The sequence below is a fragment of the Ambystoma mexicanum genome, chromosome 1p, assembly GCF_040938575.1.
Source record: "Ambystoma mexicanum isolate Mex_15411 chromosome 1p, UKY_AmexF1_1, whole genome shotgun sequence".
Taxonomy (NCBI): Eukaryota; Metazoa; Chordata; class Amphibia; order Caudata; family Ambystomatidae; genus Ambystoma; species Ambystoma mexicanum.
In genome coordinates, this window is record NC_090921.1 from 683,158,007 (window position 1) to 683,184,877 (window position 26,871).

The 26,871-nt window shown below is 46.7% G+C and overlaps 1 protein-coding gene across 7 annotated transcripts in view; it reads right to left on the reverse strand.

Annotated features, from left to right (window-relative positions):
- SEMA6C (semaphorin 6C) overlaps window positions 1-26,871 on the reverse strand; it is a 471,162-nt gene that overhangs the window by 294,376 nt on the left and 149,915 nt on the right. Inside the window, exon 1 of one of the 7 annotated variants that reach the window (XM_069649817.1) lies at window positions 16,122-16,199. The exons of the other annotated variants lie outside the window; for them this stretch is intronic. The gene's annotated coding sequence lies outside the window, so the exon portion shown is untranslated. Of the gene's footprint in view, window positions 1-16,121; window positions 16,200-26,871 lie in introns of those variants that run through there. 7 annotated transcript variants of the gene reach the window in all.

Below are 26,871 nucleotides of genomic sequence, written 5' to 3' on the forward strand. Positions count from 1 at the left end.
GCAGAGGCTTCTTGGCACCACAACATGGCGCAATGGCTTAGACATTTTGAGGCTGGTTTAGGGCTGAACTTTAGATGGTCAGAATGTCTGGGTGAGTTCTCGAGTGGTAACTCTGGCACTTTAAGTGCCAAGGTTGGAACAAGATGACCCTGTGTCCATGATAGAAACAGCCATGCCATAACCAGATGTTGATCCACTCCCAAAACTTAAACAGTCCATACTCTGTTCTAGGTTAGCAAATGTAAGACTCCAGAGCTGTCACTCAAAGCATCCTGCCCTTACACTACTGGCCAGCTAAAATACTATGAATGCTGCTGAATAATTTCTAATGCCAAAGGATTATACTCCCCACACAAAAAATAAGGTAGCTGGGATAAGCCCACCTCAACATTGGTATTCAATAACTTCTCAGAATTAAGGTGACTTTATATATTGGAGCACCATGCAATCAAACACCAGACTCTGGTCTATCAGACACCTGAGCTGTGCAGGTAGTGTCCTTACAAAGATATAGCACTGTGAAACCATACCAATGGCAGCCGTGTGAGGTACAAAACACCTTCCACATTGGCATTCTTGTAGGCATTTCAATATATTTCCCCTTACACACATTCAATGAAATAACCGACTGGCCAATCGGACATCAGGCCTAAATGTCGGCCTTGCCACAGCCGACAAAGGTGAACACGGGTTTTGCTATGGCCCCCATGGCAGCACATACCAATTTAGAACGTATCCAAATAAAATGGCACCGATATAAAGGGGCTTGATGATCAGAATAATAACTGAAACCATCACCAAGAATCCGTCATCCTAGCAGCTTCTGTCAAGAGTCAGCAAAATGCACAAGCCACAGTCATTAGCTTGCACACTCTTCTCGTGCCATGTCGGAGGGCAAATACTTCCCCAGTTCCTCTTGCATCTTCTCCCCCTCCACGCCCCACCAGACATAGAACCTCCCACGCCCCTGCAGTTCTATGTATAAACAGCCAGCCTCCTCTTAACTCAGACTTTGTACCAGAAGTAGACTTCTGGGGTTCACACAAGGAGGTACATTAAGCACACAAAGTACTTTGTGGATGTGTGGTAAATGAAGAGGATTCCCAAAAGGGCCTAGCACTGCTGTAAGAGGAGTCCTGTCCCCATAATGCCAGAGGAACCCCAAAAAGGAATTGGATAGATGAGAGGGTGGCAGGGCTGCCGAGAGAGCAGGAACAAGGCAAGGTTGGGGATGTACAAATTGAAGCCCTCACACCCGAAGGGATCCTCATGGCCACCCAGGTATCGGGGCACATTCAGGCGTTCATGGGGGCTTTGGATCCAATCGTCACCACCACTTAGGGTTCTAGGGCCCCAGACAGACCGTTTGATGCACGGATGTCCGCTGAGTTTACTGCAGCTCTCTAAACTATGCCTTTTTCTGTAACTGAAGTAGCCGCCTGCATCTCAAAAATGCGCCGAAGCAGATGGAAGACAGCAGATTATCTCTCCACAAAGCAGCTAAACGTTTTGTAGGTGCACACTTTTTTTTAAACAACTCCACTTGAATGTGTGGGCTAACCCCTTTTTAACATGGAGGTTAAGATCACCCTGGCCACGCTCAAAGCACACACCGCAAACCTGTTGGTTTGTCGACGCTAACCTGAAGTGTACAGGGAAAGGGGCAACCATATGTGTCTCAGCTCTAAGGAAGAACGAGTGACAGACAAGTGACAGTTTGAGGGAAACAGCCTAATACAAGACCAAATAGGTGCACAGGAGTGCCTCAACCTACTTTGAGCACCAAGGTTATTCCCACCGAGGCAGCGAAGGCTCATTAGTCAATTATAATAAATATGAATGTGACATCAAGGAATATAGGAGCACAGGAAACAAACAATACAGATACTTAAAGCAAAATAAATATACATTTAAATATACATTATCCCTCCAATTCATAAGATGGGAGGGTTGCAGCTACCATTCACCAATCCCGCTTGACTCTTTGGACCATCTGACAATTCCCTTTGAAATTAGTCGTGCCAACCCAGGGAGATCCACCCATTGGAAATCCAGCAAACGAGCCTTCAGATCATTCAAGAACTACCCAGTGTAGGCTCTCATGGAAGACCATGCTAACCTCAACCTCACGTGGACTGATCTACCTTAGATGAACCAGGACAGTGACTCGCTTCACCAAGAACTCATCACCACCCTCAGAGCCAACATTGAAACCCAGTGAAACAATGCAACCTCAAGCCTAAACGTTCTGCACCCTGGTACACTCAGGAACTTAACTTAAACAAACAAACCATCAGAAAACAAGAAAAAAAGACTTGGAGAAACTCCTGCAGTGCATCATACCATGCCCTGCTCAATGAACTCAGTGCTAAATGCAGATGACTGATCACCACTGCCAAGTCCAACTACTACCAAAACACCATAGCCAAGGCTAACAGTGAAAACAGAGCCCTCTTCAAAGCCATCAAGCAGTGCATCAACTCTCTGCCCGTACCGCACTCCATTGAAATATCCACCACCATCAACTGTTTTTTCATCAGCAATATCAGCATGATCGCTAACACAGACACCAACGCCACAACTGACAACACGCAACACAGCCTACCTCGCAAAACCACTACCTGGACAACTTTCAAGGCACTCACTGTGGAAGACTTCACCGTCACCCTACTAGCATACCTCAAGGCCACATCGTACATGATTGACATCTTCACTGCCTCCGTACCTATGACCCTTCAGAATGAAGCACTCTTCCCTTACATTCATCAACAGCTCCATAACTCAAGGCCTCGACTCAAGACCGGACAAATCCTACTGCTTCTCAAGAAACCTACACTGCATACTGATGACCTCAGGAACTACTGCCCCAACCCCCCATCTTTCTTTACTAGTTAAGATACTTGAGAAAGCAATAGCCACCCAACGCCAACACATCAAAGCCAAACACCTCCTTCATACCCACCAATCTGGCTTCAGACCCAGATGCAGCAAAGGAATGGTTACCATCAAGGCCATCAACAATGTCATTAAAATCCTTGATGATCATTCTTGAATCCTCATTCCCTTTGACCTCTCAGCAGCATTAGACACAGTAGACCACCAGACACTGACTGACATTCTACATCGCCTCATGGAGATCAGCAAGATCGTCCTCAGCTGGTTCAAATCCTACCTTGCTAAATGCCACCAGTTTTCACAAATTGATTCCTGCTGATCACCAAATCTACCCATCACCTTGAGTCCTGGAACCACTCAGATCCTTCCTAGCTCCGCACAACATCCACACCCACCAATATGCAGATGACATGCAGATCTATCTCAATATGTACTCCAATGAACACATACACAGGCTCAAGGCCTATCCCATTAATCCAGTCCTGGATGTCCAGTGCTTACCTGAAGCTCAACGTCTCCAAGACCTTATTCCTACTGCTGACCAACAATAGCGAACACACGACAGCCAGACCAGACTCTCTGCTATGAACTTCAATGGATTCACACCACTGCTGGTCACCTACTCCAAGTCTCTTGGGTTCAACATTGATGTACACCCCTCCTTCAAACAGCACATAGCAAGGAAGACACAAACGGCTTGGTACCAAATTTCTCACCCGTGGATAATCAAGCCATACATCGCAGAAAAACACTTCATAGCTGCTGTCCAAGCCTTGGTTCTCTCTCATCTGGATGGTGGCAATGCCCTTTCAGAAGTGCTTCTGGCAACTACCTTGGTAGTTCTGAGGTGGGTTCTGCATGATGCAGCACAACTCAGGGCTCTGCAAATTCGACTATATCAACCTGAACCTCGTCAAACTACACTGGCTCCGGCTGTAAGCATGTTTGATCTTCAAATACTGCTGCATCATCTACAAGGCTCTCACCCTGAAGCCCCAAGCTACCTCATTGAGAAACTCAGCATCTCCGAGGCCTACGATCCACCAGACGTAAGGACATGTGGAGACTTGAACTCCGGCAGTGCAGGAAGGAAAAAAACAGAAGATTGGCCTTCTCTGTCTGTACCCCAAGACTCAAGAACATTCTGCCTATCAGCACCAGACTCAACCCCTCGCTTCTACATTTCAGAAGGAAGTTCAAGACCCTTCTTTTAAAGGAATGGCTCCTCCATACAGCAAGTTCCACACCCCCTCAATCCCCACCCAACCTGAGACTGAGTGATCTGCTACCCATCCCGCCGCCCACCCGTTTCCTCCCCTGGTTGCTTGTAGATCTCTTGCTGCCAAATGGCGCACTCTCTCCCTCCCCCGTTGTTAGCTCTCACCTTCCTTGTATCACGGCTTCCCTCACTGTGTCCTTCCCCTTTGGTTTGAAAAATACTGTATTGCTTCACAAAGCTAGGTACATCATAGGTACAACCTAGCAAGGCACAACAAGTAACTGAACACCAATATATAACTTACAAGGTAGGACACGGAACCTGCCAAGGCACACTGGAAACAGACGAAGCAATACAGCACTTCAAGGTAGTCACTACATTTAAGACAGTACACCAGCTGAGACACTTAAGAAATGAAGTGCTTCTAAATGTCAGGGCACAAGTAACATGCCGCAAAACTCTACAGTCCGCTGAGACTCACTTGAATGTGGACAGAAATGCTCCAAAACACGTGCGGAAGAAGCTCCCTAAAAATAGGTTATATCAACCAATAACCTCTTCTCAGTCCTCTGTGAGGAATACATTCATGTCATGTCAAGTAGACTGAGGGTTGGTGCTAAAGGTCACCAGGCGCTCTACCCAAGCTATTCCTGGGGTATTCTCCATCTTGAAAGATTTTCCTGGCTCCCAGTAACCAATATAACACAGAGTAAAAACATTCTGCGTTTTTATGTTTAGGGGCTTCCACTGCTCTAAGGGGAGGATGCCCCAGGAGTTTTACATGAAAAACAACCTGACCCTGGAACATATCTGTGTCCCTCCTCTTACCAGAACCCTCCGGTCCTCTCAGTATCCTGCCACCAACTCAGAACTCTTGTCTCTGCCAGCTATCAGAGATCTAGCAGGAACCTCCTTTGCTATTGGCTTACACAGAGGTCAGTTTTATACAGGTCCTCCCCTTATTACATCACATGCACTGGCAACTAGGCACCCTGCTGTAAGGAATGGGCAGTCACAGTCATAGCAGCTGAACATGTAAAGGGCAATAATGTCATGAGCTTGCCTTGTTCCCACTTTCCTGAGCCTGATCCCACCCTGGGAGCTACAGTCACCGGCAGCAAGTCCTGAACTTAACAGGAGGTTTGACGTATTGAAGAGCTAGAGGTTGGATTACTGCAGCATATTGCTGGTGTGTGCCCTTACTGAGGGCCCATTCCCCATCCACAACTGCGAGTAGGAAAAGAGCACAAAGACAGCCTGGGGTGGCATGGGAACATGTTCCTGGCATCCGTTATCCTGTCTGGAAACCCTGGACAGCCTCGCTAGTCGCTGAAAATAGCCAAATCCCCTGACTGATTACAGGGACATCGGATTTGCATAGCTCGTCTGAGAAATGAGGGCCATCCACAGTTTACAACCAAATCAGGCGTCGTAATCAATTTTTCAATCGCCAGTCTTCACTTGACGCAGAAAATAATATTTACCACTGGGAAGCAATGACATTTCTCAGAAGTTGGCAAGATATCATGGCCCGAGATAAGTCAGCTGTCTTCGTCCCAAGAGCTGTGAAAGGGTGCAATTCTTTTTTGGCAATTGTGGGTGCAATACATTTTTTTGTAAATCCGTTTACAGAAGTGCTCTTGCCAGATTCTGTGTGATCCACGAATGTCCTATTTTCGTTGGGTCTCACATTCCTCAGTGAAACTTGTGCATCGCCAAAAGTTTACATGGATGAAGGCCAGGTTCGGGGAGGAGGGGATTTTCGGATCATTTCTCCCAAACAGATTGCAAGACTATTGTGAGTCATGCTTTAAAGAACAGACCTATAGTATGGAATACTCATTAATGCCTTGCAAAACACCACACGTCAATACCATGACTTCCTTGTTTCTGCGCGCAAATCCCTCCCCCTGCTCTTCTGCTATAGGACTTCGGAATCAGTCCTTACAGAAAGGCCGCAGATTTATTGAAGGCGAACGCCAGCGCATGTTCCCCACTCTAGTAAAGCCCTACCTATAAAAATAAAAAACTTACGAGACCAATGTATTGATTTTTTTTAAAAGCACAGTGAAGACCAAAAGGGGCTCTAAGCCATCTTCAGTGCAGCCATGGCACTTTCCTAAATTGCATTGTGTGAATGTTTGCTCGAGAGTGAACCCGCCCCCTCTGGCATCCGAGATGCGAGCAGCAGTAAGATGTGGAGGGGAGAGCAACATGATGTCATATCCAGGAAATATTATGCTGGGTGCAGCGCCAGAACCAAGCACTTATTTTTCCTTAAAAGAAGCGCACTGGGCTCGGTTTCCTTGGGACCACGAAGTGAAGGAAGAAGCGGCTGGGTGCCACATCCCTGTGGCAGTGTGGCACCTTAGCTGGGTTCGAGAGGGGAGCTGGGAGCCGTTTAGCTCCTGCTTGAAGCCTAGAAGAGGCTGGCTAGCTTTAAACCAGAAGCTACCAGGAGCTACTTTTGGCTCCCCAGGCCAGTTGGTGTCATACAAGCATGCACATAGGACACCAACTTTGAGTATTTGCGAATGCTTATAAGGAAGAATTAGGGCACGGTTTATAGTCATTTGGTCGAAAACAAAAATGTCGAACGTCATAATGTCAAAAAAAAAATGTCGGAAAAAAAAGTTGAATTTTCTTTTCAATACATTTTTTTGTCGAAATAGGGGGGGTTCCCCTCCAATCCCCTTTTTTTTTATTTTACCCATTTTTTATACTTACCAAACCCAAAAAATACATATAAATAAAAAAATAATAGATTCAACTTTATTTTTTTTTACTTTTTTTTTTTTTTCAACATTTTTGTCATTCAACTTTTTATTTTCGACATTATGACTGCACACCTTAGGGCACATCTAGTACACATTTAAACATAATGAATCATACAAAAGCAAAAGCAATAATACTGTAATCCTCAAGCAATGCGCCCAGATACCCTTGGGTTAGGTGCGCTATACAAATGAACAAATAAATAAAATGGACAAAAAGTTAGTGTGCCTCTCATGTGCAGGTGAGATTGGCGTGCCCTGGCTGCTGGGTACTCACTCCTAGTTACCCAGTGGTAGCTCCTGCCTACTGGCTAATGCCCGACACCCAGAAGCTGGTTTTAGCTCCTGCTCATTGATTCTTAATTTCGAACCCTGCCTTAGAATTCCTGGCGGAGAACAGTATCCCCATGACAAGGGCAACTCCACCACCATATTGTTTATCCCACCCGAACACTCTTTGCATTTACCAAACCCAAGAAGGTAATTCCGGTTGAACCTCTACCCAACGTGCCATGTGGTCTGTTGATCCACCACAGCAAACAGGTTCAAAGAAGCTCCCTGAGTGCACAAAGAAATACAAAACAATTAAAAGATCTCACAGCCCATTTACAGTTCATGCCCATTTATATTCCATTCTTTGTCAGTGTGAACTCACAAGTCAGTACACTGACACGGCTCAGCCTGCTAATCTATTCATTAATCTAGAATCATAAAATCAGACGGCTAATCGGTCTCATCGACCAATCTATGCCAAGTAATGTACATTGTCGATTCCACACCATGGTGACTTAGCACAGCTTGCATGCCACGTTCAGCTGCTGTCCATTTCTTTTCATCTTAAAGCCAGATGTGCAATGGGAGTGGGGGCTGCATCTTTTTATCCTGTACATGCCAATATTACGCTTTGCCAGCACCAGCCCCAGGATTTTGTTTGCTGCACATGTGTCTTTTTAACAGGTAACAGCCTCAGCTGAAACAACCTAGTTGGGGCGTCTAAATTCCATTCTAGAAAACCTACCAGCTTTGACACTGCCACACCTCAGAAATGAGATGAGATTTCTGCATATCCCCACCACAAGTGGTTGAAATCTATTGGCTCATGGAACTATTTCCAGCAGCTGGACCTCCCCCCCCCACCATCAACCTGCAATATACGAGTGCGCGTGTGTATCTGTCCTACCCCAATCCCTTTCATTCAGCAGAAATTCCAGGTCGTTAATTCCGATTTTAGATTTTCTAGTCCTATCCTACACACTCTCCTGCCCTTGAAACCCAATTCCTGGAAGGTCCCATTCACGGTAGTGTCCCGCAAGTCTCTGCATCCACTCTACCATAGCCTAAAATGTTCCCTTTTCTCCGAGGGTTCACTGACTTATATTCTTGGCAGTGTCCATAGTACTTTCCAGCATTTCTGTCTAAGGAACCAGGCCCTTCGGGCCCTAGGGGAGTAAAGTTGAAGGGCTTTGCGCTCTGTGTTTTCTTCTGCATGGTTTCAACATGCCCAGGCTCACAACGAGAAGCCAGGACTGTGGAAGGCTTTAAAAGCGGACTGCTGATGAGCCAGTGTGGATGTCCTTAAATGTTATGCACAGAAGTGTGGACTTTGAAATACGCCATGAGAGGGTGGACATGATGGGCGACATAGACCATGCCACAGTAGCCTAGCCACAGATAGTACTCTCTTGCATTGTGTTCCAGAGTCTCCCACCCTTTAGCAAGGCGTGAGCGAGAAGGTAGCACCGAGTCCTTGTATATGGGTCAGTTACAGTTTCAGGTTTATTCAGGTGACCTCAGGGTGCTCGTAGGCTACAAACAGGAGATTTCAGGGTGAACGGCTTCTCTGGGAATACCGGATCACAGAACAGACTGGGTCTTTGGGTGCACAAGGCTTCAGGGTGTACTTAGTACCAGAGTGTGCTGGGGTCCTCAGGGGCCACAGGGTGTACCGGGTCTCAGGGTGCCAGTGGAGCGGGGAGGCGGAGGCGTTTGCTAGGGAAGGAGAGAGGAGAGAAAATGTGACAAAGATACAATAAAGCTTCATCTTATCAGCACCGCTTAGCTGCCTTAAGGGGCACTAGTTATCCCCTTTTCTGCCCTGCACCCACTGCTGGGAGTACATTTCAAGATGGGGTGTCGCCCTTGGAGGGATTATGATCGATACAGTCAAATTACTTGCTGGTTTGCTATAGAATCTTTTCGAGGTGTGCCACGTCCCCGGGATCAAAGACCAGGGCCCCCAGGGATTGTGCAGCTGTTTGGGCAGGAACCAGCTGTGGGGGAGATTCCGAATCCTCTGGTTCTCAGGGAGGTGCCTCTGGGATCCCAAATGAAGGTGAGGAAGGGGATAAACATGGTTGAAACGTGACAAGATGGCTGCACAGAGGCTTGGTCTTAATTAGTGTCATGGACCGACACCAGACTGGCAGATGGGGCAGGGGTAACTTGAGCACGCCAGACTGTACATGGATCATAATGCGATACAGACAATCGTAGTAATCTACACAATCCATAACAATGACGAATCAAAGCATTCGTGCAGACAGGAATATTCCATACTACCAGGCCTAATCATTATGCATACCAAGCAACAGGTGTAGACAGTGTTGGCCATTCGCTGGTAAGACGGGCATATCCACAAAAGGACAAGCATACGTTGCTTTGAGACCAGTGTGGTGGTGGCTGGATGCACTATCAAATCTTTACTGTTAACCTAACGGTGAAGCAAAACCCCAAAAAGGACAATTTTGCTAATTTTCCAGGGAGCTGCAAGCATTGCCATGCACCCATGCTATCAAAAAGCATTCTTCGCCCACTGAATCTCTCCTTCCCTTTGTTTGCTGCATCTACTTCCTGAGTTCCCATGCTGTTATCTTTCCCGCCATCATTTTTTTTCTCCAGCAGACTGAGGTGTGGCTATCCGTGGAAAGGGCACACTAATGTTACTCCATGAATAAGTCTAGGTGCTCCAATACTACTGTGGTGGGCATTTGGCACAGTATAAAACATATTAGCATAACACAAGAACATGACATGGAACTTGCTTCTCCTCCATCCTTCAACTTGGCTAACAGCAAGAATAGTCATCTCAAATTAAAAGTTCCATACTTTTGGGGCATTAAGCCAGCACAATCCTCATGCACTACTTTTGTGATTACTGCTCCCAGGCTGTTGGTCAATCTTTTTTATAAGGGTATACGATGATATGGACTGCCTTCACCTTTCTCTTTAGCCTGCTTCAATAAGAGAACTGTAAATGCCTCTCTCAGGGATCAAGGGAGAGTGCCCAACCCCAGTGCCTTATTATAAACTGCCCACAACCTAGGAACCAGGATTGCTCTATATGTTATTTGATATTTGTATAGCGCCTATTTCTATTGGTATGGCCTCAAAGCGCTATGGTGGAGCAACACCCTTCGGAAGACCGTGTTCTGAGCAGACATGAAAAAGGCAGACGCTGTACAATACATGCGAACATTTGTTGCAAAATCGGTGATCGGCAGAGATGACCATGTTAGAGCAATTTTTCAGGCGGGCAAATTGCAAAGGCATAGGGAATAGTGCTGTGTCAGTGACTATTATATGCACCAAAGAACTCCACCAGCAGGCCAATGCAGCCAGGAGCCTTGCCTCAACCCAGTGTATAGAGTGCCCATCTGATTTCCGTCTCCGAAATCTGCTGCTCTTGCTCAAGGCCATCATCGGTAGATCGCATCAGCACGCCACTTCCTGCGGCCATTCTGTAACTTGCTCCTGACTCATTTTAATCTGGCCCTTTCAATATCGATCACTCATCACTGTAATAGATCCGTAAAAACTCATTAATTTGGGCCAGCATCTTTATGATGCAGCCTCTCATATCTTATTTTATGGTTTGCGACCCTCTTTCCTTTTAGACTCACCATGCCTGGCGGTTCCCAAACTTCCCCACCTGCCTACTACCTTTGGATTTGTAGGACTGTTAAGCACTCTTCCCAAGGCTCCCATGGGCCTCGAGAATCTGCTTCTGTATGCTCCTCCTTTTATCACTTGCCTTTCATCTTTCTAGTTCTGCCACATGCACCCTCAACTGATGTGTGGATGTCACGTACAAAAACCTTGGAAGTTTCTAAATCTGTACCCGTGCCTACCATTGTGCCCTTATTTATATCAATGACTTTTTTTTAATGTATTTCACCAAAACGTCTCTGAATGGTATGTCATCCAGCATATGTATATTGAGTTTCAGACGGTGACTGCCCCCCCACCCCTTGTGCAGAGCAGAGTACAAGCGGACCCCACCCTCCCACAGAGCCATGTAGCATTCTCCACATTTTCTGTAACTGCAAATCTTTCACCAACTTCAAGAGTGTCTTCGAGGCTGCTCCAAAGTACCGATATCTCACCCCCCCCCCCCACACTGGTCTACAGACCCAGCGAAGACAATTAAAATATCCCTTCCAAACTATTATATGTTCCAAGAACAACTTAATATGTTACACTTTGTGTAAACATAGTTGGTGTCCTCAATATTAGGCGCATACGAGCACAAAGCAGCCACATTGTGTAACATAGACCCCCCCCCCCGACCTCCAACTACTCCTGCATACCTCCCAACCTTAAACATTAGCATAGTGGAAGTGATTCCCACATCAAGCTCAAAATGCTCCTGCAACATGAGTAAGAAGTAAGAGGTAAGAGACGGTGTACCCTAGTGCCTGCCATCTGACCCGTGTTTTAGCATGCTCGGGCGCTGGCAAGCGTGTGCAATAGTGAACTTCTCTCTTCACGTGGGAGAATGTCCTACTCCTCTCATTGCCTGTTACTGCCTTGTGTGTTCCATCTCCGCATACTTTGATGGGCCATGATTTGTGTTGGAAATTTAGATCATGCATTGTTCCTCAAAGCCACTCCTGCTGCTGAAATTCGGAACCAGCAACCAAACCATTTGTCTCCCCCAACATTTACCCCTGAACCAACCCATACATCTTCCACAAAATTGTGATACAACAATAGGATAGCGATTGTGTGAGACAATGCTGCCAACTACAGCCCATATTTAACTCCTTCCTAGCCCTGTACCACTCCAAAGGTCCAACGAGACTCTGAAGTAAAAACCTTTAGCAAAAAAACAAAAGAGGAGATGGCTGGAAGGTGTAGAATTAATCTTAATCTCCGACATCGCTCTGGGCAGCCCTCCAAACCACCGTTCTCCGCCTGCCAAGCCATTAAAGAAAGCGAAAGACTATATGCAACGCAGGCTTGGTGCCACCCCAAAAGCTAGTCGCCATCTTCTGGTCCACCAAGGCTAATACCACTACAGACCAACAGCAATGTCTCCCCCAAGCTCGAGCAGAATGCATGTACACAGAACAGCACACTAGCAGTCCCTTTGAACTACAGATGAAACTATGAAGCTCAATACGCAAGTATCACCCCATGTAGTGAAGTCATGCCCTGGAAAGCCACATTCATTGTCGCCATCTCAGTGACAGCGACCCTCAGGCACCATCTTGGAAAAGCACCGCGGACCGCTGCCCTGCTCCATTCACCATGGACTTCAGAGTTCTGCTGAGCCCCCTACAAGATATTGAAGCACTGCCCATGGTCTCCTTACTCTGTCCCCTTTTCCATCCTTTCTGAAGGACCAGGCTCTGCCATCCATGATCTTAAACTGTGCATGAAACGACATGTACCTGTCGTGCAGGTCCTGCAGGTGCGCGACAGGCTTCAGTGACTTTCTCTGCTTTTGTACTTCCTGTGTGCAGTTTGGATAGATTAGCCGCTTTAAGTGGTAGTGGCTGAAGGGAATGAATCCTCGCCAGTTAGCAGCCTGTAGCGCCGCTTCCTTTTTCTAAAGCGGAGGAATCTACCCATAGCTGCTGGGGACCTGTGTGGAGTCTCAATTGAGAAGATTTGAGAAAGTCCACTTTGAACATCTCCATGAGCCACTGCAACCTTCGGCCCTCATCCCTCTCTTGCAGACCAAGAAGAATCATATTCCTCCCCCTGGGGTGCTCTTCAGCATCTCCAGCCCTAGACACCAAGCCAATGTGAGCAAGTTATTCACTGCCAGCCATCCACCTGCATGTACTCTGAGGTTATTCACTGCCAGCCATCCACCTGCATGTACCCTGATGTTATTCACTGCCAGCCATCCACCTGTATGTACCCTGAGGTTATTCACTGCCAGCCATCCACCTGTATGTACCCTGAGGTTATTCACTGCAAGCCATCCACCTGCATGTACCCTGAGGTTATTCACTGCAAGCCATCCACCTGTATGTACCTTGAGGTTATACACTGCCAGCCATCCACCTGTATGTACCCTGAGGTTATTCACTGCAAGCCGTCCACCTGTATGTACCCTGAGGTTATTCACTGCCAGCCATCCACCTGTATGTACCTTGAGGTTATTCACTGCCAGCCGTCCACCTGTATGTACCCTGAGGTTATACACTGCCAGCCATCCACCTGTATGTACCCTGAGGTTATTCACTGCAAGCCGTCCACCTGTATGTACCTTGAGGTTATTCACTGCCAGCCATCCACCTGTATGTACCTTGAGGTTATTCACTGCCAGCCGTCCACCTGTATGTACCTTGAGGTTATTCACTGCAAGCCATCCACCTGTATGTACCTTGAGTTTATTCACTGCCAGCCGTCCACCTGTATATATCCTGAGGTTATTCACTGCAAGCCATCCACCAGTATGTACCTTGAGGTTATTGACTGCCAGCCATCCACCTCTATGTACCCTGAGGTTATTCACTGCACGCCATCCACCAGTATGTACCTTGAGGTTATTGACTGCAAGCCATCCACCTCTATGTACCCTCCTGTATGTACCTTGAGGTTATACACTGCCAGCCATCCACCTGTATGTACCCTGAGGTTATTCACTGCCAGCCATCCACCTGTATGTACCTTGAGTTTATTCACTGCCAGCCATCCACCTGTATGTACCCTGAGGTTATTCACTGCAAGCCATCCACCTGTATGTACCTTGAGGTTATTGACTGCCAGCCATCCACCTCTATGTACCCTGAGGTTATTCACTGCAATCCATCCACCTGTATGTACCTTGAGGTTATTCACTGCAAGCCATCCACCTGTATGTACCCTGAGGTTATTCACTGCAAGCCATCCACCTGTATGTACCTTGAGGTTATACACTGCCAGCCATCCACCTGTATGTACCTTGAGTTTATTCCCTGCCAGCCATCCACCTGTATGTACCCTGAGGTTATTCACTGCAAGCCATCCACCTGTATGTACCTTGAGGTTATTGACTGCCAGCCATCCACCTGTATGTACCCTGAGGTTATTCACTGCAAGCCATCCACCTGTATGTACCCTGAGGCTATTCACTGCAAGCCATCCACCTGTATGTACCTTGAGTTTATTCCCTGCCAGCCATCCACCTGTATGTACCCTGAGGCTATTCACTGCAAGCCATCCACCTGTATGTACCTTGAGGTTATTGACTGCCAGCCATCCACCTGTATGTACCCTGAGGTTATTCACTGCAAGCCATCCACCTGTATGTACCCTGAGGCTATTCACTGCAAGCCATCCACCTGTATGTACCTTGAGTTTATTCACTGCCAGCCATCCACCTGTATGTACCCTGAGGTTATTCACTGCAAGCCATCCACCTGTACCACTGTATGTACCTTGAGGTTATTCACTGTAGTCTACATTTACCCAGAGATGGAAGTGAAGTTAAATCATTGGTACGCTGTACCACTAGTTCTTTTAATTTTTACAGAGTGTGCCTTTAGTTCAAAGGCTCAAGAAACGCCTCAAGCCGTACATTCAAGCACTGACAGTTTCCACATCACAGCTGGGCAGACACACACATCGTTCGTGGCTCTGCAGGTCGTTTAAAGTGCTCAAGTTGCAAACACATTTCTTTTATCGGCAGCAGAACCTTTCATATGCATGATGGAACATTTCCAACTCAAAGAGCCCACAAAAAAGAACAGTTACCCTGCAAATCTGTGCTAGTTTAAGTGATCAACACAAAGCACCCATTTAAAGAGAGATTGGTTTATACCCAGGATGTCTACTATCTTGATATGCAAATGTATTCAACATCATGAATATCAACGTGCTGGATGTTTGCGACAAAGGATCTGCATATCTATCTTTGTTTATTACACAACTACTTTATTAAATGTCTTAAATCACTGAAATTACTGTGGGATTAACTAGATTTTTTCAGGCTGGCATTATCTTGCATTCTGGGACTTATAGTTTACCATTCAGGGTGTGAAATTTAAAGCCACAATGATATTCTTTTGGCTTAACATGTTGCTATAAGGAGTTACATGCTGTCATGTGTCTTTATTATGCAATTTGTGTTTTTTGTAAGTCAACTCTGACATTATTACTGAAGACCTTGAAATCCAACTATATGGGCCCATGTTTGTGGTCAAGGAGCACAAGTAAACAGCTGCCACCTGCAGCATGTCTTTCACAAACGAATATGAGCGAAGTAGCTGCTGTTACGTTTGTGCTGACAACTGACGGGAAACCACTTCCCCAGGATTTCCCCGGGGAAAGGCAAGTTCAGGCAGAAAGTTAAGTCTTTCTTCAGAAGCATTAACATTAACCCAACTTCAATTTCTCAAGAGAAATACCCTCAGCAAAAGATGCATTTAGAATGTGAAGTGCAGGGCCTAGAGCATCAGAAGGCAAATGATCTCATCCACATGTAGCAAGGGTTTCAAAGAACTACCCCCGACATTAAAACTGGAGTGAAATATTCCAAATTCTGAATCTCTCTAGAAGAGGAATAGGGATCTGCTATCGGCTGTTTCGTATGTTTTTTTTTCTTCTGAATCAAAGCAATCTTTTGAATAAAGAAGGAATTCATGCAGGCGCATTTCTCTACCATTGATCCAATCACAGAAGGAGATGGGACAGGCACACTGATTCACATCTTCAAAAGGAGTTTTCAATTGGACAGTGGCAGAAGCAATTGTGGCAGCATAATAAGAGGACTTCACTTCCACAGCTAATGTCTTACATTGGTTGCCAGCAAATCTTTAATTCGAAAGAGACAATGCCATTGGATGACTATGTTATGTTTTTTGGATTCATACAGCGCGCCACTGCCATTTGCCTGGTCTGTGCCACAGCTTTGCTGATTTAGGTTGCTTGCATTCTTCCATCTGTAACTTTTGAAAATACCATGGGCCTGTACGAGCTGTTTCAACATTGTTCAAAGTGATCAGAAACACCATATTTACCAATAGAGACAGCATCCTGCTAATGATTCAAAACAAGATTCAAAACAATTTCATAGGCAGTTCAAGTCGCGGCTGAAACGGGTTTCTTCCAGCATAGAGGCCTGCAAATAAGAAGGTTTTGCAAACTTCAGAGATTCTGATTGATCAACTCTTGCAGTGGTAGTCACCATGAACCTAAAGCAAATTACAAAATGATCCAACCAGTCAACAGCAAGTGGAGACTTGGTAAGACTTCGTGGGTGGTGGATCTGATCAACCGAACGGTTACCCTTAACATGAATAGGTGAGTCAATACACAAAAAGTGGACAATAGATTAACATTACCTAAAACTACTAAAAAAGCAGATGTATTTGGAATATTACAAACTCCCAGCAGAACATTCATTTCAGACTGAGTGAGCCAAAAGTTAGAAAATGTAGGTAAACACACAGAGTGCAGTTTTTAGGTGGACGATACATCGAACGTATAGCAAAACTAACATTAGTTGATACAGAAACTAGAATAGTATACAATTGAAAAAAGAAGCATGAACAGTTGACAAAATTGTATTAGATTTGTGAAGAAGCACAAGCTGTCCCCTCTTTTCTCTGCCCTGTCATGTATAGCGGAGATCAGCCAAGTAGTAAGGGCTATCCGGCAAGGGACAGCCTTCCTGAGAATATGGATGCTGATCAATTGATGACTACATAGAAGTCAATGGCAGGGTTTTTCAGTTGTGTTAGATAGCGAAGAGTAGCTCTCAGGCAAACGTTTGTCAAAATGAACTGTTGGCTCAGGTGAAAGCCAGGTTTCCCTTAAAACAAAATATGAAGAATGTCATTTAATCCCAATTTTCAGCACTGCTAGTAGTGGCCAATTGGGCATTCAACATGCTGCAGAAAAAGAATAAGAAATAGATTGAACACAGCGCTGGTACATTGGATGGGTACTTAAATAAGATTGGCGAGCGTACAACTGGTAAATATCCTCTGTGAGGACCACACATGATATTAGTTGGAAGAAACTACTGGGATACAACTCATGAACTTGAAGAAACATTTCCCATAAACTAAATCCCCAAACAAAGCACTAATCAACAGGAAACTAAAGAACTTAAAGAGTCAAGCACTTCCTGATGGCACCAGCAACCAGCTAACAGGCAAATAAATAGCCCTGACCTGCAGCGGTAGGTCAAAAGGGGCTAATACAGTGTGTGCCCAATATCACCAGGACAGATGTGGAGGACCCTCCAGTTGCCTGGTGACCTCTGGTCTTAAGGGGCCAGGGTTTAGGGTTGAACCCTGTGACAAATGCAGACCTTGCTGCTGTGGCCCCAGTTTAGTCCTCGGGGGACATTGCTCCGGTGCCTTGGTGCATGGTTATTGCAGCCGAGTCACTGATCTACTGACATGTCTGTTCTGGAATAAAGACTGAGCACCTTTCCCCACCATCCATGAACATTAATACTCTTAACAAATCATCCACATAGGCTGTTTATTGAGCTAAGGAGGGCTTCTTTGTTGTGGGTCAGGGGCCTGTGCATGTGCACCCTGCACGTTGGTCCAATACATGGAACTCCATGCGTGACTGTTCATGATAAAGGCAAACTAGTTTGGGAAACAACAGCTATCTCTCCCTATATTCCGTTCAGATTTTCAAAGCAGTTCCTCGCTTTACCTGAACCCTATTCTTCGCGCCGCACAGAGATGCACAACATCTAATAGAGGAGAGGGGAAAGATGATAATGAAGGGGGAGAAGGGTTTGTCGTGCTAGGAAATATCAACTGCCATTGCAAACTCATCTCAGGCAAATGACCTTCTATTGAAGAGCCGCGCGGAAAAGTCAGATGAGGCTCGGTCTCTCATGAAGCCCGCGGGGGCGGTCGCGAGATTGGCTGGTAATGAATATCATTCAAGTTCAGTCCCCGTTGTGACTGGGAGGTCTGCACGTTTCCTCATCTTCCGTCGTCGCTTTTGGTTTCTGCTACCGGGAGAGCAGACCGGTCTGATAGCATCCAATGCACTACTGAGCCCAGAGACCGACTTCCCAAGCCAGAGCGAGGGGGATACCTGGCACTGCCCCTCAATGTCAAGAAAAACAGAGCCAATCACCAGAATCTAGGCCTCTCTGCCCATCCCACTTTCCTTGATTGAGACAGACATGGGGAGTCTGGTCCTCAGGTGCACTCACTATGCGCTTGCTCTGAAGGAAGTCAGGCTGGCAGGAGAGAAGTGGCATTGAGGGGTATAGTCCTCCTACATAACTCTCTCACTATGAGGTACAAAGGCTAGGTTTGAGGAGGAGAAAACCCCAAACTCACTCATGCCCCTTAATATAAAAAAGAAAAGGTGGCTGTGTGGTTTGAGGGTCTGACTCAGACTGAATGTTTCCCATTATCAAGGAAAGGTAGTTGGGGGGCCCAGATTCAAGGATGCCCTTCACTGTCAAGGAAAGGGGGTTGTTCAGTGTGAAGGCCGGGGTATGCCATCAACTCTTCCCAAAGCAGATAAAGGGAAAAGAGGCAGGGCAATGTGTCCAATGTACCAACGTCCCTCACAATTATGGAAGGGGCCTCTGGGTCAGATGTCAAGACCTCACAATAGCCTCGACCATCAAGAAAAGTGGTGCTTGGGTGAGAGTTCCAAACGCCAGTGTCTACTTTATCGAGTAAACGAGAATGCAAGTTGAGACCGAGGCTCAAACTCACATGGGTCCCTAGATTAACGGAAGGAAGTCAGGGTGAGGTCCAGGCATACAGATGTACCCCACTCTCCCAGAAAGGGTTATTCTGACCAGGAAAATTAGCTTCTTCATACAAAACAAATATACTTACTTGAAAAAGAAACCGACACTCCATATTCCAAGTAGGGGTTTATGGACCTCTCATTAAAAACGCTGAAAATCTACCAAAAAAGGACTCACCAGGCCCATTCTAGTGGTTTTAAGGGAAAAATGAATAAAAACGATTCTCTTTCGATGGCATGTCGTTACACTGGTGTCTTTGGAACAGTGTGGCAATACACTTGTACCTTGATGGCGGCATGGATACTGTAACAGTGTGCTTAGGCATCGGCAATGCTCTAGTTTTTCTACCGGGTAAGCTGTGGCATTAAAGCACTGAGGAGTGGCTGCAAATGGGGGAGGGCAGGAGCATTGCACGATGAAGGCGAGTATCGGCATGGCCCTACAGTGGGACAGAGCTTTGGTGGGCGAGGGGGTCAGGCAAGTCAGGCGGAGGCTACAGGAGGGGTTGGCTGATGAAAGGATGTGCAGGACAAGGGCCGGTGATGCAGGGCAAGGGGTAAGAGTGGGACACCCCTTCCCTTTTCTAAGCCAGAAGAATTGATGGGAGCAAGAGGCGTGAAGGCCCGCACACCTGAAGCAAAGCCACCGCAAGTTAAAGGATGCAACAAACAAATGCAGCAGATGAAAATGCTGATAAAATGTCTGCCATGTTCGGGTAAGGTGGGGGAAAGGCATGGAACCTCCCTTTCTTCCTTAGGTATAGATGGTGTGAAACAAATACGTTCTGTATGTGTGTGTGTGTGTATATTATATATATATATATATATATATATATATATATATATATATATATATATATATATATATATATAATATACACACACACACAGGGGATTTATAAAGTGTATACCTAGCTGGGAAGCAAGGGAGCAGTGTAGACTGGAAATGTGAAATGTGCCCTCTGGCTTCCTGCTAAGGTGCAGGTGTGGCAAAGGTAGTCATAATGGTAGTGGGGGGGGGGCTCCTCGGGAGGAGAAGCAGGACTGAGTGGAGCAATCAGAGATGGGTGATGTTCCCTGAAGAAATGCTTGATATCTAGATTTCCCCTCTTGCAGTTCTTTGTTCCCAGTTTGGCGATGTTGTGGCGACTGGTGGTGTGTTGGCTGGTTCCTAGTGATAGTTTGGACAGTCAAAGTTTCGAATGCCAAAAGTTCTGACACAAAAGTGCCGGAAAAAAAAGTCTCAATTTTTATTTATTTATTTATTTTAAATGGGGGGGGTCTCCACCCAAACCCCTATATTTTTTTTTTTTAGAAACACATTTTACAATACGAAATTAAAAGAAACCCTTTAGTATATAAAAAAAATACATTGGAAAAAAAATGTCAGCACTTTTGTGTCGGAACTATTGACATTCAACACTATTGTTTCGAAACTTTGACTGGACACCGTGTTGGCTTCCATAGCTGGTGAGTTTCTTAGCCAGGTAGAGTGATGTTCCGGTTGGGACTGCTTTGTAGGTGATGCAGGCTGTCTTGAATATGATGCATGCTTGAAAGCGTAGCCAATGGAGCTCCTGGAGTGTAGGGGCGATGTGGTAGAATTATCTTGATCCTGTGATGAGGCATTTGGAAGTGTGCTGGGCGGCTTTCAGAGAGGCTGAGGTGGCCTCTGGCACTCCTGTGAGTAGGGCTCTGCCCAGGTGGAATATACAGAGGACTTGGACAGCTGTTCCGAAGCTTGGGACTGGCATACTATGCTTCACTTTGAGGAGGAGTGCAAATTCAAAAGAAGCCATCCTCTTCCTGATGGCATGGTCATCCACACATCTGATGGTAGTTTGGGAGCATTGAATCAAAGCACAAATCTAGATGGGGGGGTTCTGGGAATCCTGGTTTGACTTGTGGCATTGGTTAGCACAGAGCCTCGTGAGCAGGCACATGGGGCACCCGAGTTAGAAGTTCATGTGAGGTTCAGTTCAGGTGGCGGCATGAGGACTGACGTCAGGAGTGTCTTCAGTCATTCCAGGGCATCCCGAGCCCATGGTTTGAGGGATCTCTATCGGGGTACACAGAGGGGGAGAAAGGTGGCCAGGAGGATGGAGGACACCGTAGGCAGTCAGATTCATTAATCTGGTCAAGCTGCTATCAAAGCTCTTACAAAGGCGCGGTTCACCAATTTCTTAAATAGATAAGGATATCAGTACAGTCATTTGAAGCGTCCCATCCATTAAAGATTGGTATGTTAAAAAACACAGGGTGCCAGAAGGATAACATCACTACTAGAGGAATGCTGGAAGTCCGTAACGCCCCAGTGGAGTAGTGGGGAGCAGATCAATAGGTGGAGAATGGGAAGGAATCAAAATCATTTTCCCTATAAAAACACAGGCGGGATGGTTAAAGGGTGACAGAACAAGGTGAGAGCAAGGGTTTTTCTAGTACTTACCTTACTCCGCAGTTGCCTGATTATGGCCACATCTCTCCAGGCACTGGGTATGCTGAGGCGTGAAGGAGGACACAGAGAGGTCCAAAGAACCAGTGCTATAGGGAAGAGCGCTTGTAAACCAGTCAGCTTCCCCGAGTGAGTAGCCACTACACCAGCTAACTACAAGATGTTTGGCAGAAGAGATGTACCATCACAAAGGTCCAGCTTCTTGAAGGCAGAAGCCTTTCACCTCAGCCTTGAACAACACTCCCCGAGATGGTGCAGAGGGTTGAGAACATCATCTGATCACCGCTGCTTATGGGCAGGGAGGACCATAACCCAGAAAAGGCACTGGCAACTCTCAGAGCTGGGCTGCAGGAGATGGTTCCACTGTTGCCCAAAGTCCTTAGAAGTGATTGATGCAGCAAAATGTCTACACAACACTCCATCCGCAAAATGAGTTTGACGCGAGGAGACAAAAGTGTCATGATCCCAAGAGAGAGACGTACATTCTGAGAAAATGATAACCCTTAGATTCCACAGACCATTTCGTGCCCACATGTTTTCTCTACCAGCCACTTCACAGTCCTTCCGTGAGGAGAATGTTGCCAGGCCACCATTCTCCGACCCACATACCGCTGTAGCCATCTCAGGTAACAGCACACTCCCTTCTGCCCTTTTCAAGCTCCACCAGAGGCATAGACAGGGCAGGACTTGTATTGAATGTATTGTTCATGGTCAATACGGAGACCCCTGTACAGTGGTAGCTGAATGTATTTATTGGAGAGGCGTAAAGAGTCCCCAGGAATATGCTTGAGCGGTCGAACCTAGTGAGTGTGCCCTAAACAACCAACATAACATTTGGGGGGTTCTTGCCCTGAGAAAAATGTAGCCCTCAGCCAGTCGTCAAGATAGGGTGTGATAAAGAAGTGTATCGACAACTGGGTCTAGACACAAGAGAAGTTATTCTGAAAGTGCCCACAGCACACAGACCGCTTGCAGGTGCTGGTCACATGGCTGCAGATGTTGACCCTGAGCGAGCGACACATCCAGACGTCCATCTTTTGTCATTCACACACAATGGCACAAAGGTATCTCTGAATCCACATGGCAGGGTCTTTCTATTTGTCAGAAAACCACATTATCCACATCTTCTGAGGCCTCCATTGAAAATACCTTTCCAGGTTCCGAGACCTGCCCTAACCTCGTATTGCATTCACTTTCTTCTAAGCGGGAAGGAAGATCTGCCCAGGGCAAGCCAACTCCGCTCATTCCCCAAAACCCCACCAATCGCTCACCAGTTCAGAATCAAGTTCTTTTTTCGCAAATAGACCTGGCACCAACATGGCTTTTTCTAAATGCATTTAAGCCTTCTTTTGGTGTCCACTCCAGATTCTTGGAAGAATTGGGATGTCTGGGACATGTCTATAGATTGGCTATTTAACACCATATACGAAACAAAAAACAAACGAAATCCCTAGTTGCCTGTAACTACTCCAATACTGGAAGGGTTTTGTAAACCGACCATACCAATGCGTCTTTGTCCCTGTCCTCGATATGCTGAAAACAAATTTGGCCGTCACCTTAGATATGTTGTTGGCTATAATGTCATTCTCACGGCATGATGGCTCTGTTTGGAGCAGGACGTGTGCGGATTCTGAGGGACCAGACTATGCACGACGTCTTTAATGGTCTCGACTGGTGGCCTCCTGCCCGGTAGCGCTTCTCCCAGTGCTCTAGCGTAGTACCCCCAAAACAGCTTGACAGTGCACCTCACTCGTAATCTGTAGTACCTCTTATTTCAGTCCCACACACACACACACTGCGTTTGTGTTATGCCACACCCTCTACAGAACTGCAAGCTCCCACTGTGACTCCTCCCCCCTCCAATAACCAATGATTAATTCACAATTATTCAAGTTTTCGGGAAGTAATTAGGTTTGGCTGCAGGTCAAATGTTCTTATAAAGCACTGTATACGGAGGCATTCAAGCCTTGGGGAGAGGGCTGTAACATGTGAAGGGTGAAGTGGAGGGCTCATAATTAGGGTAACGGACGAGAACACCCGTTACTGCCCGCTCCCCCATGGCTATAATGCCACTACAATATTGCTAAGTCACAAAAACAGGTTAGAAGCTGAAGAAGAGAGTTGAAATGGTAATCCAAACCTTGCAGTGGCCTTTGTCCTGGTGGAATGTTGACTAAGTGAGATACTGACCAAAGAGGAAGAATATTGGGAGAAACATCAAGCTATATAAGGTGGTCAAGGCTCCATGCTGGCCCATTGTTCACAATAGTTGGCCATAATTCCAGTGCTATAGGCACGGGTGGTATAGCTCAGTGGCAATGTGCTTGCCTTGGAAGCAAGATGACACAGAGCAACACTGGTTCGAATCCTGGTTCCTTATTTAGAAACCTGTTCGGTATTAAGAGTGTTCACCAGTTCGAAGAATCCCAGGTCGTATTTAGAAAGCTCTTCGGTATTAAGCTTGTTAAAAAAACTATTATAATTAATATCATTGAATATATTAAGCCTTATACATAGAGAAGGGTCATTAAAGGTCATCAGAGGAATAGATTCACACTTAGCTTTCCGCAAACCTATTAAAACTCTGCTGTTTGTTTCATCGTCCCCGGCCCCCCACCACTCACGCGTAGCTTTCATTTGTGCTAATTGTAACTTTATCTGCTTCCTAAAAACACATTACTGCAATTTACTCCGGCAGTAAAGCCGTGACAAACTCACTGTAACCTGGAGAAATGCATCGTCCATGTAACTAAGACACATTCATGTAACAGTACCTCCATGCCTCTGGGCTGCTAGTGCATAAACCTGGATAATGACCTGGCCGCAAGTTCATTTTTGGGTAGAACATAAGTGTGTAAGAGTATTATAAGGGATGGCGACCCCAAGTGATAATGACCCTGTCTGAGGTCTATAGGGCTATTAGGACATGGAAAAAATAAGGACACACAAGTCATCTCTACATGGTACTTGTAACAAACTGCATATTTTGGTTTTCGTCGCTGCTTGTTACTTGGGGAAATTGAACTGTGCATGCTGGTTTCTGTCTTAACACAGCTAACGGCAACTGTTTCTGTGCTGCCCAAGTGAACATGTTTGGAATATGGACTATACCAGAAATGACAGACTGCATTCCGAGCATTCTGATTGGGTAAGGGGAAGTCTGTAATGAAATCCACGTTCGATTCAAAGACCGGTCAAGCTGACGTGACCAAGACATAATCACAGTCACTTGACACGATATAAGACAGCAGTATAGAGCGCCGTGCCGTGCGTAGGTATCAAGAAATGCCATCAGTGTGCTTTGCCACCCCGAGCCTCGGACAGGCCAGACAGGTCCCATGACACTTTTATTGGGTTTGCAATCCGGCCATCTTCTGCCACACCGAAGAACGCGCTCTTTACACGTGGTATGGAAGGCGGGGTGTTCAAGACTGGGGTGCATGCGCAAAGCGAGCGAGCGCCCCTCTTTGCCTTTGCGCACTGTCTGACACTAGGACTTCGCTCCCCCTTTGCTGGTGTCAGTGTCAGAGGACGCAGTTGTCGCCCCAGGGGAAGGCAGCCGTCACTTCAAAAGAGCTAATGTGTGGACAGCTCCGGGGAGAGGGAGAGAGAGCGAGAGTCTCACACCGCGGCACGGCCCTGACAGCTCCACGCTGCTTATTTACAGCTCATCAAGACAAGTGTTTACAGGGCTCTGACAAGGCACTGGTATATTGAGCATGAAAGCAGCAGGATTTGACTGAGCGAAAAAGACAGCTCGGAGTGTCTTGAGTGCCTCGCATCCACCCTAATCTTCGGGGGGTTCTTTGGTGGCACGTCGGATTTACGGGCTATTTTTATTACTTTTCGGTGAATGTGTAATGTGGTTTCGACAGCCATGTACTTGCCCAAGGTCCGAGTCCTATCGGGGCCTGTGTTTATCTGCGACTTTGTGAAATCACGTCTGAATTCAGGCAGGACTCTGTTGGTGTTTGTTGCGGAGTGAACAAGGTCAGTCCTCCTTAAAACCAGGGACGACCTTAAGGGGGTATGTCTGGGAGAGTGGGAATGGCGTATTATCTAGAAAGCATTGGGGAATATAAAATAGGACGACTGACGAATGATTTGTCTATTTGTACGGCTGAGTTGGTAGCGATTGCATTGGTGATTGACAGGGTGTATGAGTTGGGGTATGAGAAAGTGGTGGTGTTCTCAGATTCATTGAGTGGGTTACAGGCGATTGTGGCAGGGGATGGTGATAGGAAGGATGTGATTTTGGACATTAGGATGAAGATTGATCGGTGTGTGCGCGAGGGTATGGCTCTGGAGTTGGCGTGGGTTCCCAGTCACAGTGGCATTTTGGGAAATGAGTTGGTGGATCTGGCGGCGGGTGAGGGTATGAGGAGGGGAGCGATTGATGTGAGGTTGCCTTTGAGTGTGGATGAGGTGAAGGCTGTGATGATGAGACGGGTCCTGGATGAGTGGCAGGAGAGGTGGGTGAATGGGGTGAAGGGCAGGTGGATGTTCGGTGTTCGTGGGAAAGTGTCGGTGAAGGTGGATGCAGGGAGTTCAGAATGGAGGAGGGGGGAGGAGGTGATGCTGAATTGGTTGAGGATAGGTCATGTGGGGCTGAATGACTGTCTATTTCGAATAGGGAAGCGTGAATCAAGGGACTGTGCGGTGTGTGGGGTGCCTGAAACGATGGGACATTTTTTTGATTAGGTGTGAAAGACATGTTACGGAGAGAGAATTGATGAGGGTTCGGTTGACTGCGTTGGGTGTGGCTGAGCTGAGTGAGAGGATTATACTGGGAGGTGATGGGGAGAGAGGCAGGAGGAGGAATAGTGTGATGTTGGATTTTGTGAGGCAGACGGGGAGGTGGGAGGAGTTGTGAGCTTAAATGGAGCCAAATAATAATTAGTGGGTACGGTGCACATCATCCTATAGGATGGGGAAGCGCCTGCGTGGGTCCGCCCACGCTTTCGATAATTAAGAAGAAGAAGAAGACCTTAAGGGGGAGAGGAAGTACATGGACATGGGACCTGGAGGAAGGAAGAGGCGGGGCTAGGAGAACCCGGGAGAGCAGTATGTAAAGAGGAATACAAGTGGTCACATCCACCCGTGGCTATGTGCAATAGTTGGAAGTGGTTGTACGAGGGAAGGAGGGTGTGGGGAAGACTGGACCCCGCTCCCGCTTTAGTTATAACAACTGGCGACGATGGTAAAAGTTCGTCCCGGCAATGGATAACAGCAAGGCAGTCTGCCCGCCGTTCCTGGCTCCAGGAATCTGAACAGGGCAATCCGTCCACGGTATAAAGGGCAATTCACCGATAGAGGAAGGGGGGAATAATCTGCCCAGTTTAGGATGGCCGATCCTGGCCACAGCAGCAGGAAAGGGCAATCCGCCCGGGACAAGAGGGGACAGTCCGCCCAACACAGTGGACTGATCCCAGCCATGGGAACGGAGGAGGTGAGCCGCACGAACAAGGGGATAGCAGCAACGGGTAGCATGCTGCAGCTGCAGAAAGAAGGGCACTCCACCCAGCACCAATTAACAATACGCCCATGAGGAAAATCACCAGAGGAGGAGAAAT